The following is a 19661-nucleotide window of genomic DNA, read 5'->3' as shown; positions in this document are numbered from 1 at the left end:
GGAACTCTGTAACAGTTTGTTGCAAAGGAAGCTTCTTGGATGAGTAGTTAACTGGCATACTTGTCTATAAATATAAGAATTCACATTCAGCATATAGTAAATTATGTTCATCTAGGGATGTGACAGACTTAGAGTTTTCTTTAAGATCTATACTGCTCCAGCCATGTGTATTTGACTCTGTTTATAGTGCCACACATAAGTTTGCTGCCATTGAGCAGACTTTAAGTCCAATTAGGTAGCTTTTGATTATCTCTTAGATAAAAATGCCACTACTGCACCAATATAGTTTGCTTTGCCGGTCATTGTTGTGGTTATTGGGCTTTAAAGCTAGGATTGGACCATTGATTGATTTTTTTTTCCCTCCCTTCACAGCTTGCATAGTATCTCCCAAACAATGAGAGCTAGTCTTCAGGGAGGAGGCTTCCAAGTCAGTTCCAGCTCCGTCACTCCAAGTTCTGTGTCTGAAGTATGTCCTGTCTTCAGCAGTAGGGTCTTAACTTCAGGTTCTAGTAAATAATCAAGGGCTGTGGCAATAACCTTTGTAATTTTGGAAGTCTCTTGAACTACCCTGACCAACAACTCAAAGAGAGGTTTCTCCCACCTGATGTGTATTTCTTGTTGTATAGCCTTCAACTATACACATGCACTCATGTTCAGATAGTATATGTACATTTTTCAGTAGACGTTTGAACTAATATCACCTAAACATCATCTTGCACGAGATGTGTCTAACCTCCCTAATCTCTCCCCAGTTACAGTACCCTCACTGTCCCCATTTCCCCCTTGATAATACCTGTCCTCTATGATCACCTCCCTTGAGCGCCTTCTTCCCCTTTGCCCCCATCGTTCTTTGGATAACCCTTGGATAACCCTTCCTCATCCCCTCTCAGTTAAATATCCTTATTTTACCAATTTCACCGTTGGTAACACTACTATTCTCTCTCAGACTCCTTCTTTCCCTTTACCCCCATGGTTTCTTTCCATTTTCTGGCTCCTGCATTACATCAGGATATATACTCATATATATTCAGATATAAGAATTTGGTGCTAAGATCCTTCTATAAATTAGAAAGAACATATGTTCTTTGTTTTTCTGTATCTGTGTTGCTTCACTTAGTATAGCAGTTTCTAGTTCCATCCATTTACCTGGGAATTTCATAATTTTGTCTTTCTTTACTTCTGAGTAGAACTCTATTATGTAAATGTACCACATTTTCATTGTCCATTCATCAGCTGAGGGACACTTAGGTTGCTTCCATTTCTTAGCTATGTAGTAAGAGCAGCAACAAACATGGATGTACAAATATCTCTGCAGTAGGATGAATCTTTCGGGTATATGCCAAGGAGTGGTATAACCAGATCATCTGGTAGATTCATTCATTCATTTTAGTTTTTAAAGTGTTCTCCACACTCTTTTCCCACCAGCAGTGTGTTTGCAGTCCCACCAGCAGTGAATGAGTATTCCCCTTTCCCCACATCCTCCCCAGCATTTCGTATCATTTGTTTTCTTGATCTTAGCCCATCTGACTGGGGTAAGATGAAATCTTAAAGTGGTTTTGATTTGTGTTTCCCTAATTACTAAGGATGTTGAACACTTTCTAAGGTATTTTTTAGCCATTTTCATGTCTTCTTTTGAGAACTCTCTGTTCAGATCCATAGCCCATCAACCCTCATCAGTGATGCTTCCTCATGTAACAGAGGACAATGAACACATAAGACCACCACTGGCCAAAGTGTGTCTCTGGACAGGACTCCTATATTGATCCCCCAGGGATGAGGACCATTGTGGAAGAGAGGGTGGAAAGATTGTAAGAGCCAGGGGAAGAGGTACATGACCATAAGGAAAGATAGTCTTGCAGGCTCCTGGGAATTTATTCATATAAACTTACAGCAGTGGTGACAGCATGCACAAGACCCATGCAAACTCAATCAGACAAAAACCAGCATAGAACTGGGGAAATGGGCAGGAGGCCACAACTTTGATGAGGAGCTATTGGCAGCCGATCACTGCTGGGTGAGGAATTGTTGATCTTCTTTAAGGGAGTGACACTAGACAGGGTGACCAGGCTACAGAGGATGAACTCATAGCAAGGGACAACTCGACTTAATAGGCCTTAACATATATGACAAAATTCATGAAGCTCTGTGAGAAGGCTATGGGGGTTGCAGATAGAGAAGGGGGAACTAAATATGACTAAAATGTATTATGTGAAATCAAAAAAAGTTCACTTAAAAATATATTTTTTTAAACCAAGAAGTTTTTTGTCTTTTTTTTTTTTTTTTTTTTTTTTTTTTTTTTTTTTTTAAAGGGGGTCCCCCTGTACCCCCGGTCTCCCTGTAGCCCCAGCTGTCCTGGAACTCACTATGTAGACCAGGGTGGCCTTGAACTCACAGAGATCCACTTGTCTCTGCCTCCCAAGTGCTGGGACTACAGGTGTGCGCCACCACGCCCAACTTGAAACCAAGAAGTTTTTTATAATTGCTAAATGACACTGTAGTGATAGTGTCCATAAACACAGTACTATTCTACAAATGGCATAGACCTGCTTTATAATCATCAAGAATACTTGTGACCCCCATCCTAGTTCTGAATTAGAGTCTCTCAGCATGGCACCAGTGTCTTAAATGCAGTCCTTCAGTGCATTCATTATACTTATGATTCCCTTCACCACATCTACCACTTAGCATTACATTTGGATCCATGTTATATGATTGTTGAGATAGGTTTATATAAATATTTATTTGTGTTGTGAAATCTTTGAAGTAATTTTACATATTTAGAAGCTAGATTAGCATAGCTCAGTGGTTTTAACAGATGTTCTATACACAGTATTTTTTTGGTTTTGGAAGTTATTGCCTAATTTATTTATGGAAGCTAAGCCAAATAACTGCTGTGAGGTTGTTTACCATCAAAAGAAAAGGTATTCTTCCTTAATGCACTTTAAAAGTGCCTAGTTCCTGGCCATACTTCAACTTCATATTAATTAAATTAGAATATCTATGAAACAACCAAGTTTTAATATATTTTAAAAGTGCCTCAAGTGTTTTAATATACAGCTACAAGGAAACACAAAGCCACGCTGATGTCTAAAAGCAGCAATGATATTTCTGACATTCTTGTGTAGCTTGAGATCTGTAGGACGTAGAAACACATTAAAATAAGGTAGCATCAGAATCCTATTTCAAAAACTGCATTGACAAGTATCAGAGTCAATTTTTTTTAGGCAGAGAACATTTCCTCTGGATAATTATAATTATCTGTTTGGCATTTTTCTCTTAAAAAAACTTTCTGATAAGCTTTCCTAGGATGATGTAAAATATTGATTGGGGAATTTAAGTGATAAGAATAGAATTTTGGCTTTTTCATGAAAGCAGAATTTTGTACTTGTGATTTTTTAAAATAAGATTTTAGTTGTTACAGAAAATTAAACATAAGCCAGATTATACTTTGTAAAAATTCTAAGATTTAGCTGCTCATATAGGATACCAGAATCAATGTATTTAAAACCATATTTATCAAAATTTCACATAGAAACTAGATAGACAGATATTAGCACTATGGAAAGTTCTCAGCCTTATGGCATGGATCAAAACCTATATTAGGGGACTGTCTTAGTTTGATTTCTGTTGTTGTGATAAAACACTTTGACCAAAACCAACTTGGGGAGGAAAGGGCTTATTGCATCTTTAACTTCCAAGTGACAACCATCTTTGAGGGAAGTCAGGAGGAAAGTATAGGTAGGAACCTAGAGACTGGAAATGAAGCACGGACCACAGAGGAATGCTGCTTGCTCCTCTGACCTGTGCTTAGCCTGCCTTTTTAAACAACTCAGGACTACCTGCCCACTGGTGGCACCACCCACAGTGGCCTTGGCCCTCCCACATCACCCAACAGTCAAGAAAATGCATCACAGATATGCCTATAGGCCAACCCAATAAACATAATTCCCCAACTAAGGTTCCTCCTTCCCAGATGTATCAGGTTGACAACCAAAGCAACTGTAATAGGGACCAAGGAGATGGCTCAGCAGGTAAATGCGCATCTCACCAAACGTGACATGAATTAGATCTGTAGAACTCACATGGTAGAGAGAGCAGACTGCTGAAAAGTTGTCTTCTGAGTGCCACATGTGCCAATGGCAGGTGCACCTCACCCCTCCCCCCGTTCCCACTCCACAACAAAATAAATAATAAGTAAATATAAAAAGAGAGACAAAGAGAATTCTAAAATCGATGTTTGACAAAACTTCCTGATTCTCATAAAGAGGAAACCTCAGTGTAATTGTTTGGTTGATTGTTTGGTTTTGTCTGCTTAAATTATAAGATGTGTCCCTGCTTCCCTTTGCTCAAGAATTTATGAGTTCTTCAATAGTAGTCATAATTGCAAGATTTTCTTCTATATTTCAGCAAATGGAATATATCTGTAACTTCATTTTTATTTTCATATGCTTCCATTTTAGATGAACATTGAAGATGTCCATTTCTGCATGTGTGAGATAGACTTTACAGGCTGTACGGCTTAGACAAAATCTGTAGAAATTAGACACTCAAGGTAAGTAGAAACTAGTCTTATAAACGAAGTGGTTAGGGTACGTGATTCATATTTAATTTGCTAAATTTGGCTGGTTTCTTATTACTGCTCCTGGCCATATCCATTCATATTTACACACAATTTTTCTTACTGATTACTGCCTAGACAGGAAGCATCATATTTCAATTATAATGAACATATAATTTAAGAATAATACACTATTTGAAAGAAAAAACTAAAAAAAAAATCTAAAGTCACTTTTCTCAAACATATGGGCACAGCTGAACAAAACTTTTAAAAAATGAACAAAAACTGCTACAATCTACTGTGCTGTTTTCTTTAAAATGCATTCAGTTTAGCATATCCTTTCCTTTGGAGTACTTGTTTCTGCCTGCTTGCATGCTTATTCTACTATATTTAAAATTTTTCAAATGGGATGAGGTATAGAAACCTCAGAACAGTCACTTTAGGGGGCTGGAAAGATGGCTCGCACTTCAGAGCACAGGCTGCTCTTCCAGAGAACCCGGGTTCAGTTCCCAACACCTACATGGTAGTCCACAACTATCTAACTTCTGAACCAGGGGATCTCATGTCTTCTTCTGGCCTCTGGAAGCACTATACACATATGGCACACTTTCATACTTGCAGCCAAAACACTCATACACATAAAATAAAAATAAACAAACTCTTTTCTAAAAAGAAAAAGGCAAAAAGAGGTACTTTAAATATTACTTGCTACATGAGGAAATTGAAAATTTGGAGACTATATGGCCTAAAAATAGGGCCCTCAATTTCAGATCCAAGAACCCTTGTAAAGTGAAAAATCTTAGGATATTTTTCCAAAAAGAAATCAGAAAGTCCGATTTAGAAAAATTTATTTTTTAAATAGAATCATAAAATTTAGCCTTTGGAAAAAATAATTTTTGTCCCTGATTGAACCAGATGAAACAGTTTATGCAGTTTCTGTTGTAGGAGTTTTTGTTTGCTTGGTCTACCTCCCGCCCCCACCCCCATTGCTCTATTTTTTTTTTTTTTTTTTTAGATTTTTTTTGGTCCTAGATTCTCTTTTCTCTTTAATTTGTGGTCAGTAGCTTAGTCATTTTGCTAGTTCTCTGTGACTATATTGTTGTCAGAAATTATTTCTCTTGAAAAATGAATGCTAGTCCTTATTTATTCATTTTCATAGTATATATGGTTACATTGGTTACTTAGCATGTCTACTTAATGGGTTTCTGAATTATAACGATTAGGTGATTATTGTTATGGTGCCTTCATAGCCACAGTCTAAACCCCATTCTCTAGGTTATCTTTTCACCTTGACTGTTTCCTCTCTGTGAAGAATTTTATTCAGTCCTTTTCATCAGTTTTTGCAATTATATCACAAGATTTTTTTTATTAAGTCCCTGCCTGTGTCTATATCATAAAATGCTTTTCCTATGCTTTCCTTTAGCACTTTCAGAGCTGGAGGTCTTATATTAGATTTTTTGGTTCATTTTGAATTGACTTCTATACAAAGTGAGAGATGGGGATCTAGTTTCTTTTTTCTATGTGTGGATATCCAAGTTTCCCAGCATAATTTGAGGAGGCTTTTCTCCAATGTATGTTTTTGACAATTTTTTTCTTTTTTAATTTTTAATATTTTTTTGAGTTTTTGTGCATTTCATATAATACATTTTAATTGAATTTAAACCCCCTCTCCATGCCTTGTAACTCCCTCTCACCAAATTTCGGGTATTCTGTCATATATGTTAAGTCCTTATCTGGTCAAGCATTTCTATCCAGGCATCCCCGGCATCCACTGGAGTCTAGTCAGCCTGTCTAGTCACTCCCTTAAAGATCTGCTCTCCCTCACCCCGTACTAATCATTTGCCAATCGCTTCTTTGCTACCATGGGGCCTGCTGCCCTTTTCCCCTACTCTGTGCTGGGTTTTTGTCTGATTGAGTCAGCATGAGTCTTGTATATGCTGTCACCATTGCTGCAAGTTCATGCGAACAAGTTTTCAGTGGCCTGAAAGACTCTGTTTCCTTATGTTCATGCACCAGTCTTGGCTCTTACAATCATTCCGCCCCCTCTTCCACAATGGTCCCTGAACTGTGGGTGGACGAGGTTTATTATAGGAGTCCTAACCAGGGACACACACTCTGCACTCTCTTATTCTCTAAAATTATCCAGCTATGACCTTCTGTGTGCATTGCACTCTGTTGTATGAGGAAGCTTCACTGGTGAGAAGCGAGGGATGTATTAGTATTCTCTCTACCTCCTGTTCTGCTATGTTCCATGAGCTTTTGACACTTTTGTCAAATCTTAGGTAGCTGTAGCTGTATGGGTTTATCTCTGGGTCCTTTATTCTATAACATTGGCCTAAACACTTATGTCCTTTATTCTGTGACAGTATTCTAAATGCCTGTTTTAGTACTAGTAGCATGCTCTTTTCTTTTCTTTTTTTTTTATGCTATGACTCTATACTGCAATTTGAAACTAGGCATGTGATGGTTCTAGCACTGCTCTTTCTGCCTAGGATTGCTTTAGCTACTTGGGGTCTTTTGTGCTTCCATATGAACTTTACGATTTTTTCTGCTTCTTTTAAATGTGATTGAAATTTTCTCTATAGATTGGTTGTAGTGATTTTCATCATGTTAATTCTGTGGCTTCATGAATATAGAAAGTCTTTCCATCTTCTGTTTTCTTTGGTTTCTTCCCTGTTTTAAAGTTGTCATGATATGAATCTTTCAGGTCCTTAGTTAAATATTCCTAGTAGTTAGATGTTTGTCCTTGATTAATGTGTTGGAAGCATTTGTTGTATGTGCTAAATATTAATTTCCTGCCAGTTTTACATATGGAGACATATTTATATGTGTTTTCTAATGTTGTGCATACTTTTTGTTTTTTATTATTTTTATTTTATGTATATGAGTGTCTTGCCTGCATGTATGTAAGTACCCCCATATCACGCAGTGCCCATGGAGATTAGAAGAGGGTGTCAGATCCCCCTGGAACTGAGTTTCAGATGATTGTTAGCCTCCATGTTGTTTTTGGGAACCAAACCCGGGTCCTCTGCAAGAGCAACCAGTGCTCTTAAATACTGAGCCATCTCTCCAGCCCCTACAGGATATTTTTTAAATAGCCTCTCCGATTTTAAATATTTTTTTAATTAAATGTAGCTGGCATATGGAACTGCTAGTACCAACTTCATTACTGAACTCTTATTCTTTAAATAGTTGATGTTCTCCACCACCTGAGCTCATATCACAAATCTAAGTTTCCTTTGATTTAAGAATAACAAGGCCAGAGCAATAGCTCAGTGAGTAAAGGCACTCGGCATCAAACCTGACGTGTGGAAGGATAGAATCAACTTCCCAAAAGTTGTCTCTGACCTCCACTCAAGTGCCATCATGCATGTGTTCATTCACAGACACAGACACACACACAGACACATAGACACACACACACACACAGCCACACACACACACACACACACACACACACACACACTTGCTTGAAAAAAGAAAAACCTAGGTAATCTCAATGCTGATACCCAAGTGAGCTGTGGATTGGCCACCCCAGAACCTCTTTGCCAGGGATTTAGTGTCCTATCACTGACCAACTGACTTTGATCAGCTTATCTGGCTTCAATTAAATTCTCACTGTCACATGCCAAAAATAATTTTGCACTGCAACAGCTTTCTGCTTCCCTATAACCAGAACCAGATTAGAAATGCCCTGAACTGACTTCTGTGTGTCTCTTAAGTTGTCATACTTCTGGTTGCATGTAAAAGATAAATACTTTGATTTATAAAATGTATGAGGCATCATTTTCAGAAAAGCAAGTGTTGGGGAAAGCATTGTCAGTAGTCTAGTCTAATGTCCTTTACAGCATGAACCAAATTATAGTTACATCTGAGGAATTTTCACATTGTCTTCTGAGTTTGAGGCTTATGCTAACCCTGTACTATCAGAAAAGATATTAGAGACATTTCCACATGTGAAAAGAAAAATTGTAAAGATTATATGCAGGCTCTTCATAGACACACTTAAAAAAATAGATATATTTTTATATGTTTGGTTGTTTCTACCATCCCAAATATTTTAATTTCCTCAAACTTTTTAAAATCTTGTCTTACTAGTCAAACAAAAAAATTTAATGTTTATGTATTTCCCCAGTGCTTCTTGTGCATCCTGACATACCTTTATTCTCTTCTTCATCTACCTTATCATGTTCCTACTATCCAGTTTAAATTCTAAACTATTACGGTAGTATTTTTTCTTTCGTTTAACTATTTTAAAACACAACATATTTTTCTATGTTACTTTATCAGCATCATTTCATATATTTTGTAAAACAACTTCTATTTTTTATAAATTGGGTACATCAATGAAAAAATAGTAAATATTTTCTGAGACTATGTTTTCTTAAAAATGTGTAGTAGCATGTTTTACACTTGAATATCTTTTTTAAAAATATTTTATTTGTTATTTTTATTTTATGTGTATGAGTGCATTGCCTGAATGTATGTGAGTGCACCCATGTCGTATAATGCCGTGGAGGTCAGAAGAGGGCTTTGGATTCCCCTGGAGCTGGAGTTAAGGATGGTTCGTAGCCGCCATGTGGGTGCTGGGAATGTAACCCTGGTCCTCTGCAAGAGCAGTCAGTGCTCTTAACCGCTGAGCCATCTCTCCAGCCCCCTACACTTGAATATCTTAATATAAAATTCTAGGTTTCAAGTTTTTCCCCGTCTGAAAATCCATGGTTTTTGTCCTGTTTATCCTCACAAAATTACTGTATCTTCAAATCCATCCTCACTTCTGTTTGGTTTCTCCCTTTGTGTATCCATCTATTCAGCTTTTAGTGGTGTCCATCCTGTAGCCTTTCCTTTAGATTTCCTAGCCTTGGCCTTTCCTTACTTATTCTTGAAGATTTCTTCTAATTGGTCTACAGGTTCACTAATTTGTTCCTTACTTTACTTACCAATCTGTATGTTTCTAATATATTTTTAATAATTGGTATGTCTTCTTGCCTCTTTATTCTCTTCTCTGTGTTTTACAGTGCTAGAGACCAGTCCCAGACCTTCATGCATTTTAGGCAGATGTTCCACTACTAAGCTGTGTCCCCAACTCCAATTCTTGCTCTTATTATGATGCTAATGTCTTTCTTTCCTTACCTCTTTTAGTACATTTATTGGGCTCACTTAAAATTACTGGGCCATCAGATGTGTCATGTCTTCTTCTCTTAGAGTATCTGCCAATATGCTATTTTTCTTTTAAAATATTTCTGCTGGAGATACTGGCCACTGTGGTGTCATGTATCAAGAGAGGTCAGCATTCAACCTTTGTCATTCTCAGTGATCTCAAAGGATGGATGATAGAACAGCCCCAGGCTGCCTGAGAAAACAGTTAATTTATCAGATCAACAAAATGATACCCCAAGTCTGTGTTCACCATCTCCCTCCAGCTTCAACATCCCACCAGGAAGAAGCACCTAAAACTAGTGATTAACTGAGAGCTCAAGACTTCAATATGAAAGAGTAGAAAAACTCCTACCCAAGTTTAGGGCCCATATGTTTTCAAGCCTTTGTTTTACTACTGAGCTTAGCTGTACAGTAATCTGAGTTCCTCCAGATGTGAAAAGAATCAAAAGCAGACCTCCAGTAGTTCACCTCCTCTGTTGCTTTCCAACAGCCTTGGAGGGCTGCCTCCTACTCTAAAGCCCCTGAATTTTTTAAAAGTCTATAAAGAAGTCCGTCCTACACTGTACAGTCTCTTATTCTCCAAAACTTGGCCTTCTGTGTGTATCACATTCTGACATACATGGAAGCTTCACTAGTGAGAGTTGAGGGGTGCATTAGCCCTCCCTACCCCTTATTCCACTGTGTTCCATGAGGCAGCAGTGGCATCGAGCACAGGAGCCTTGTCAGCTCAATTAAACAAGGGCCCAAAGGAGAAGTGAGAAATAGGTGGCAGGCCAGAACTACATAGAGAACTATTTGAGATTGATTGCTGCTGGGTGAGAGAGAGTATGACTTACGTGCAACCACTGGACAAGTTGACTAGACTCCAGTGGATGCGTTTACACTGAAGGACATTTGGATACAAACACCTGAATGAATAGGACTCATTATGCATGGCTGAGTGCATAGGATTTGGTGGGGGGATGGAGGGAGGCATGGATGGGGGAGGGGTCTGGTTTTGAGTGGGAAATGTATGAAATTTTAAAAGTTCAATAAAAAAATTTTTTTTTTAAGTCTACAAAGATCCTTACTCTTTAAATTCTCTCTGTGCCTGTTCTATGTAGTTTGCCACCTATCTTTATCTCCACACCTACTTGGGTTCTCAAGATCTCAAGATGAAACTCTACCTGCTTTGTTTTTCAATGTCTCTGTGCCTCAGCTACCTTCTGAAAATGGAATACAGAATTACCTATCTCAGGTTGTTGCAAGGGAAATTGAAATAATTTGCAAAGCATTTAGTTTGACTGATAATGATAATATATGGTATGATATTTCAGATACTCAGAGAATTCTGAATCAATAGGTTTTTTCCTCTAAATAAACTGTACTGTTTTATGTTTTGTAGTAAATTCTTCATTAATGTTAGATTTTAGAACCTTGTTGTAGTTTTATCATTGCCATTTTCTTTTCTATCCTTTGATTCCATTATATAAATGTTTACTTGATAATTTCTTCTGCTTTTTAATAACAGTTACCTCCATGATACTTGGATTAAAATGTTCTTTTGGGGGGCTAGCAGCATGGCTCAGATGGCAAAATGCTTGCCTTAAAAGCCTGATAATCAGAGTTCAATTCTTGGAACCGACATAAAGATGAAAGGAGAGAACCAACCTCACAAAGTTGTCCTCTGACCTGTACACATATCATGCCCTTACACACATATCACACATATAATGATAATAAATAAAAAATTTAAAATCATCCTTTTATGATTATTCATTTTTTTTTAATCTTTTTAAGACAGGGTCTCCCTGTAGCTCCAACTGTCCTGGAACTCACTATGTAGACCAGGCTGGCCTTGAATTCACAAAGATCCACCTGCCTCTGCCTCCCAAGTTGCTGGGATTAAAGGCGTGCGCCACCATGCCCGGCACATGATTACTCTTTTAAGCAAGCACTATGCTATATGAACTGTATTAAAGGTAGGAGTCCCCACAAAAGCCTGATATTTCAGGACAAGGTTGAGAGAAGGACTGCCAGGCTTCTCCAAAGTCAGTGTTCGATGGCTTCTCAGCCTTTTGGGCCACAGAGAATCAATATATAAATATACTTATGTGTGTGTAGATGAGGCATTATTTGTTTTCTGGTGCATTTATCTATTTATAGATATACATACATATACATAAAAATACAAACTTAGTACAAAGAATTGGTTTAAGGTACTATTCTAGCAAATGTGAACTTTGCAGGGCAGTCTGACAGACTGAAAACTTGTGCAGTGGGTGATGCTACCTCTCTCTCTCTCTCTCTCTCTCTCTCTCTCTCTCTCTCTCTGTGTGTGTGTGTGTGTGTGTGTGTGTGTGTGTGTGTGTGTAACTTACAGGAATCAGTTCTTCCTCCATATGAATCTAGGGGACCAAACTCAGTTGCAGGGTTGGCAGCAAGTGTTTACCACCCGAGCCATCTCTCCTGCCTCACCTTTGTTTTTAAGGTCTGTCATCTGACTGGATGTGTCTCACCTAGACTGTGTAAAATAACCTCTTTTAATTATAGTCAGTTAATTCTAGATGGCAGCCTCATCTACAACAGAAAAGGGGCTGCCCCCACCTGTCCTCATACTTTTTCTAAGTTGTGATTCATATGAAACATACCTGTTACTTGAAGAAGTCTATTAAAAGTCAGCCCTCAATTCAAAATTTTTATATGAGAAAAGAGCAATGGGAAAAATGAAGAGTATGAAAGGGGACAGGGAGCTGTGCCATAGCCATACTTAGAGTAGGTTTAAATGAGCAATGGGGGACTGGTAGTCTATGCCAAGCTGGGACGTGAAACTAACCCTCACAAGTGCAAATAATGTCAGGATGTTGGTAGTAAATATAATATTAATACAGTTCAGTGTTATAGCTCTAATTATAGCATTCAAAATAATACAATAGATAGACTGATGTGCTTTAAAAGGGAAAACTCAATGTAGATTCCATATAATTCTTTATATATGCAGATTTCCTAGCAGTGCCTCTTCTCCATGAAAAATTGATATGCAACATAGGAAGTACACTAGGAGGAAAGCGATTTGATCTTAAACCAAAATCATGTCATCAAAATAAATGTTAAATTCTCCAAAATGATAATCTTAGGAGACTTAATGCTTGCCTTAAAATATTGAAGTTCCTCAATATTTTGGATATGTTTTTAAAAAAGAATCTTCTGAGCATTAATTGTATTTTGGCTATATTGATATTTCCCTCATCTCTTTAAACACTTGCTCAGATGTTGCCTCCTTCTAAGTACTGCTATGAGCATTCTGTGTCATTTTAGTTCATTTTTTTTGATTCATGCTTTAAAACTTGTTTTTATTAAGTAATGTTGTATTTCATACAGAATATCTCAAACAATCTGAATCATCTTTATAGCCCCATCCCCACCAGCACCCTCCCATAACCCCTTCCCACCACCACCACCACCACCACCACTGGAATCTATATACTCTGTCCTGGATGTTAAGGCCCATTGTGAGTATGGGCTTTCCAGTGCAGCTGTAAATGGGGGAGGGGCACCCACTCCTCTAAATAAACCCCCACCCTATGCTCTGTTAAAAAAAAAAAGAAAGAATGATAGGTGTTTGGCTAGATGGATGGGAGGGGTCTGACTAAACCATAAGTGGATGGACTTGCACTGGGGTATGTCTGGGGACACTGACTTGTTTCATTGTTTAATGATTTATGTGTATGAATGTTCTGCCTACATGTATGTATGTGCACCATGTGTGCCTGGTACCAGCAGAGGCCAGAAGAGGGTATCAGATTCCCTGTAATTGGAGTTACAGACAGTTGTGAGCCACCATGTCATGCTGTGAACCGAACCTAGGTCTTCTCTGCAAGAACACCAAGTACTCTTAACTACTGACCCATCTCTCCAGCCCCTTCATTTTATTTTTGAGATAGAATCTTGTTGTGTTACCCAGTCTGGCCTCAAACTCCTGGGTTTATGATCTTTTTATTTCAGCCTCACAAATAGCAGAAACCACAGGCTTGTTTTGCTACAACCACTTCTTAACGTTTTATTTTACTTACACCTCCTTCTATACTTTGCCATTTGTCCTCATAATACTTAGCTTTTCTAATGTATTATACTATCTGCATATCTATTGTCTGCCCACACTAGATGCTAAATAATATTGTGGCAGAGTTTTTTAAATATTTTATTTATTATTTTTATTTTATGTGTATCAGTGTTAGGCCTGCATGTCGGTAAGTGCACCCATCTTGTGCAATGCCTGCAGAGGACAGAAGAGGCTGTCAGATCCCCTGGAACTGGAGTTATGGACAGTTGTTAGCTGCCATGTGGGTGCTGGGACTCGAACCCAGGTCTTCTGCAAGAACAATCAGTGTTCTTAACTGCTGAGCTGTCTCTCCACCCTTGTGGCAGAGTTGTTGTTTTTTTTTCCTTGCAGTATAATACATACACCTTTTTAGAGTTTATAGATATAAAATTCACTTTTATCAAAATGTAACTTTTAAACTAAGTATAAATAAAAGTAATTTCCAAACAAAAATGTGATCTCATTTCACTAGAAAAAAATCACATATACACATACTTACATAGTCTCAAAGTACCATAGCATTAGGGCACATTTTAACACAAGAACATCTAAAGAAGTTTTTCTGATATAGATTTGCGTTTGTGTGCTTTACTTTTTACCTCTTAAACCCATTTTAAAAAACCTTATTTAAGTTCAACACTGAGAACATCATTCGGTCATTTGTTCATTTATTTTAAAGTGTATTTTCTAATTCGCCAGAGATTGTTCTGTGAGCTATCATAAATACAAAGCCCTAATGGAGCTTAATAAGTTAGGAGGGAAGACAAAACAGTATATAAGTAAATAGTCACATAATTTCAAGAAGTAGGAGGTTAGGGAGATAGATCTTCCTTGCTCTGCAATCATGAGGACTTGAGTTCATTTCCTAGAACCCACATAAAAAGCCAAGCATGGAGGCATGCACTTATAATCTCGGCACTGGGGAGACAGAGACAGGTGGATCCCTGAGGCTCACTGTATAGCCAGCCAAGTTTAATCCTAGAGCCCAACGTCTCAAAAACCAATGAGACCCACTCACCATGAAAAACATCCAAGGTTGACCTCTGACCTCCACGTGTGACACACATGCACAAACATGTGCACACACAGACAAATACATGCATTTTTTAAAAGCATTAATTACATTATAGAGAATTGTTCCATTTCAGTAATACTTTTTAGGGATAGGTATATATACTCATTTATATAAAAGTTAGGTATGTTTTTCAAAGTGTTAGCAAAGCATGGTTTTCTATTTATTTGTTGAGAAAGGATCTTGCCACGCAGCTCAGCTGACCTCTTTTATCTTCCTTTTTTAGCCTCTCACGTGCTGAGATTACAGGTGTTTAGCCCCATGCCTGGCCATAGAGCTGGGTTTTCCTTTGTCCATTCTAAGCAGTAATTTGCTAGCATCCAATGATTCTGTGCAAACCATGCCTGTTACTATACCATGCTATAGAACTGAAGTAACAAGTTAGTCGTGGCCATTTTTAATAAAGGAAGACATTTCTTAGAACTTCTTTTCAATTAAGCTAAGATTACATACACTCTTAAAAATAAGTGTTTTCTCTTTTTGATTATTTATTTAATAACCACATGATTAGAAGAAGCATTTCATTACAGCTTTAACATATTCAACAACAGTTTCCAGAGCAAAGATACATCTCTTTCAAAAGTGACTGTAATTTTTAGGTTCACAGTTGAATTAATACAGTTATACAATATTGAATTCAGTATAAACACTATAAGAAATAAAATTGAATGAGATTTTAACCTTTAAAAAACATCTCCATTTCATTTTAAAATATACTGTTTCATACAGAAAGACTCCTTTTAATGCTACTAACACTTAGATGTTTGTACATGCATCTCTAATCTCTGTGTATCTGATTGTTACTAGTCATAGTCGTTACACTTGGATCCTTGGCACCTGAGTATGGATATAAGGTCATCAGGTAGATTCCAATGGTAATGTTTATCACCTCATTAATTAACATGAAGTAAATTTTTATGCTTCCTCCTCAAATATAACTCATTTTTTTATTTGTTGTTTTTTTGTGGTGTGTGTATAATACAGAACATCCCAAACAATCTTATTCATCTATATACCCACTTCACAAATGGCACTCTCTCATAGCCTCCCCCACCCACCGGAGCCCATAAACTGTCATCCCTGTTACTGTCCACTGTGTCGTCCACACCCCCAGTCATTCCCCAGTGCTTGTCCAACCACTGAATCTAGTCAGCCTATCTACAGTTCCTTCTTTTAGGAAGATCAGCTCTTCCTCATCTAGCAGCAATCAGTTGTCAATATTCCTTTAGATAAGGTTGGGTTTGCTGTTCATTTTCCCAGTTCTATGTTGGGTTGATGTCTGGGAGTCTCTTGGGCCACCCTGGCCAACAACTCAAAGGAAGGTATCTCCTATCTGGCATTTTTTCTTGTTATATAGCCTTTAGCTATACATATGGACTCTTAAAAAATTATATTGACCCCTTTAATCTTTAGTTATACTTTACTTTTGGATGTTTAAGACCATACAGTTGGCCCAGATAAATCAATTTATTTTTACTCTTAAGGCCGTTTGAGGATCTGTTCCTCAGGGGTCACATGGGCTTGGGTCCCCTGGCTCCTTTGTTTTACCAGTTCCATCTATGTGAAGATAAGCCAAAGATCCTGCTCAACCATGCTGGCTTCACTTGGAAGCATGGAAGAAATGTTTCCTCTGTGTTGACCTTCCTCTTTGTAGACTGGACACTGGTTCAACTCCATTTGAAGGGATCTCTATGGCTCCTTGATCAAGAGGACAGGTGACTCACTGCAGTTACAAGACATTTTGAGAGATGCTCATGGTCCCTTGGAGCTTAGTTGATCTAGGAGGGCAAGGAGCAGAAACTGTCCTTTATGTCCCTCTGACTAAATTAGTATAGGCCTCAAAGTATGGCTGTTAGACATCCAACTCTGGTACTTTTAATTACCATGTGCCATGTAGATAAAGCTTGGGAAAAGACCAAACATTCTCAGATAAACCTTGCCTAGACATATATTATATTCCTTGATCTAGTTGTACGTATAATTTGTCAGTAGGTTGTTGGATTAGTAGGATTCCCTATGGTCTTTTTAAATCTAGCTAGGCATTATTTCTCGCTTTGTCTAACACTTCCACCATGGTTTTCACATTTAAGTTGCCCCTATTTTTCCCATCTTCCTTAATAATACCTTTCTCCTATGGTCCTCCCTCTCTTCAGCTCCTTCTTTCCCTTTATCCCCCTAGATTCCTTGTATAAACATCCCTCCCCGCTCCCCTTAAAATAACCCCATTTTTATCCGTATCTCCCTTATTTAATGCCTGTTTCCTACGGTTCTTGTCTTTCAGATTCTTTCTTTTCCTTTATCTCCCTGGTTCCTTTTCATTATCCTGGAATTATGTCTGGATACATAACTCACTTATCAGGATTTGGTGCTAGGATCCACATATGAGGGAGAACATACATCATTTTTTCCTGAGCCTGTGTTACTTCACTTAGTATAACAGTTTCTAGTTCCATCCATTTACCTGCAAATTTCATGATTTCATCTTTCTTTACTGCTAAGTAAAACTCCATCGTATAAATGAACCACATTTTCATTATCCTCTCGTCAGTAGATAGGTTGCTTCCATATCTTAGCTATTGTGAAAAGAGCAGCAACAAATATGGATGTACAAGTGTCTGCAATAGGATGAGTTCCTTGAGTATATGCCAAGGAGTGGTATAACTGGGTCAAATGGTCTGTTCATTTGTAGTTTTTTAAGAGTTCTCCATACTGCTTTCCATAGGGGTTGTACAAGTTTGCAGTTCCACCAGCAGTGGATGGGCATTCCCCTATCCCCACATCCTCTCCAACATTTGGTATCATTTGTTGTCTTGATCTTAGCCATTTGACTGGGGCAAGATGAGATCTTAAAGTGGTTTTAATTTGCATTTCCCTAATTACTAGTGATGTTGAACACCTTTTAAGATGCTTCTTAGCCATCTTTATTTCTTCTTTTGAGAACTCTCTGTTCAGCTCCTTAGCCCATTTTTAATTGGGTTTTTTTTTCATCTTTTAATTGGGTTACTTCCTTTCTTGATTCTTTGCTTTTTGAGTTCGGTATATATTCTGGAGGTTAAATCTCTGTCAGATGTTTCACTGGTGAAGATTTTCTCCCATTCTATGGGTTTTCCCTTCACTTCCTTGGTTGCTTCTTTTGATGTACAGAAGCTTTTAAGTTTAATGAGGTCCCATTTGTTGCTTCTTGACCTTGTTTCCTGGGCAACTGATGTCTGGTTCAGAAAATCCTTTCCTACACCTATATCTTGTAGGTTATTGCCAATGTTTTCTTCTAACAGTTCCAGAGTTTCATGCTTCACAATGAGGTCTTTGATCTATTTGGAGTTGACTTTTGTGCAAGGTGAAAAATAGGTGTTTAGTTTCATTCTTCTACAGGTGGAGATTGAGTTTTGCCAGGATCATTTGCTGAACATGCTCTTTCATCCAGTGAATGTTCTTGGCCCCTTTGTCAAATATCAGGTGGCTGAAATTGCATGTACTCATATTTGGTCTTCAGTTTTGTTCCATTGATCTACAGGTCTATTTTTGTGCCAGTACCATGTAGTTTTTATGACTATAGCTCTGTAATAGAAATCAGGTAATCTCCCCAGCATTGCACTTAGTGCTCAGATTTGCTTTGGCTATCTGAGGTCTTTTGTGCTTCCATATGAATCTTAGGATAGTTTATTCCAATTCTGTGAAAAATGTCATGGGGGCTTTCATTGGCATTGCATTGAATCTATAAATGGCTTTTGGTAGGATGGTCATTTTCACAACATTAATTCTTCCAGTCCATGAGCATAGGAGGTTCTTACATCTTCTGATGTCTTCCTCAATATCTTTCTTTAAAGATTTAAAATTTTCATTGTAGAGCTCTTTAATGTCTTTGGTCAGGTTTATTCTGACTTTATTATTATTTTTTTTTTTTTTTGCAGCTATAGTGAAGGGGAGTGTTTCCATGTACTCTTTCTCTAATTGCTTGTTATTGTTATACAGAAAGGCTACAGACTTTTGTAGATTAATTTTGTAACCTGCCGCTTTACTGAAAGTATTAATCATTTCTAGGAGTTTTCTGGTGTAACTTTTGGCCTCTCTTAGACATAATGTCATCTGGAAAAAGGGATAATTTGATCTCTTGTTTTCCACTCATTACTCATTTAACTTCCTTCTTTTGGATTAGTGCTTTTGCAAGAGTTTCAAGAGCTATGCTCAAAAGCAGTGGAGATAGTGGACAGCCTTGTCTGGTTCCTGATTTTAATGGGAATGCTTCCAGTTTTGCTCCATTTAGAATGATGTTGGCTGTGTGTTTGTTGTATATAGCTTTAATTACATTGAGGTATGTTCCCTCCATTCCAATTCCCTCTAGGACTTTGAACATAAATGCATGTTAAATTTTATCAAAGGCCTTCTCTGCATCTATGAAGATGATCATGTGGTTTTTGTCTTTGAGACCATTTATATGATTTATGATGTTTATTGACTTACATATATTGAACCATCCCTGCATCTCTGGAATAAGGCCACCTTGGTCGTGGTGGGTGATCTTTGTGATGTGTGTCTGTATATGGTTTGCAAGCCTTTTTTGAGAATTTTTGCATCTATGTTCATTAAGGATATGGGTCTATAGTTTCTTTTTTGGTTGTACCTTTACCTGGCTTTGGTATTGGAGTGATGCTGGCTTCATAGAAGGAATTTGGAAGTTTTCCCTCCATTTCTATTTTTTTGAATAAATTAAGTAGTATTGGATGTAGATCTTCTTTAAATGTCTGATAGAATTCTGCTGTAAATCCATCTAGTCCTGGGCTGGTTTAGCT

General features: G+C 37.7%; 1 protein-coding gene across 5 annotated transcripts in view; it reads left to right on the top strand.

Annotated features, from left to right (window-relative positions):
* Window positions 1-19661, top strand: part of Mbd5 (methyl-CpG binding domain protein 5) — a 505686-nt gene that overhangs the window by 162925 nt on the left and 323100 nt on the right. For 4 of the 5 annotated variants that reach the window (XM_008825173.2, XM_008825172.3, XM_029559701.1 and 1 more), the window contains one exon: window positions 4461-4552. The gene's annotated coding sequence lies outside the window, so the exon portion shown is untranslated. Of the gene's footprint in view, window positions 1-427; window positions 467-4460; window positions 4553-19661 lie in introns of those variants that run through there. The other variant, XM_029559703.1, reaches the window with a different exon arrangement.

This window comes from Nannospalax galili, unplaced genomic scaffold, assembly GCF_000622305.1.
Source record: "Nannospalax galili isolate Female #2095 unplaced genomic scaffold, S.galili_v1.0 scaffold87, whole genome shotgun sequence".
NCBI lineage: Eukaryota > Metazoa > Chordata > Mammalia > Rodentia > Spalacidae > Nannospalax > Nannospalax galili.
Note: the sequence above shows the minus strand (reverse complement) of the source record. Positions and strands in the feature narration are given on the sequence as shown.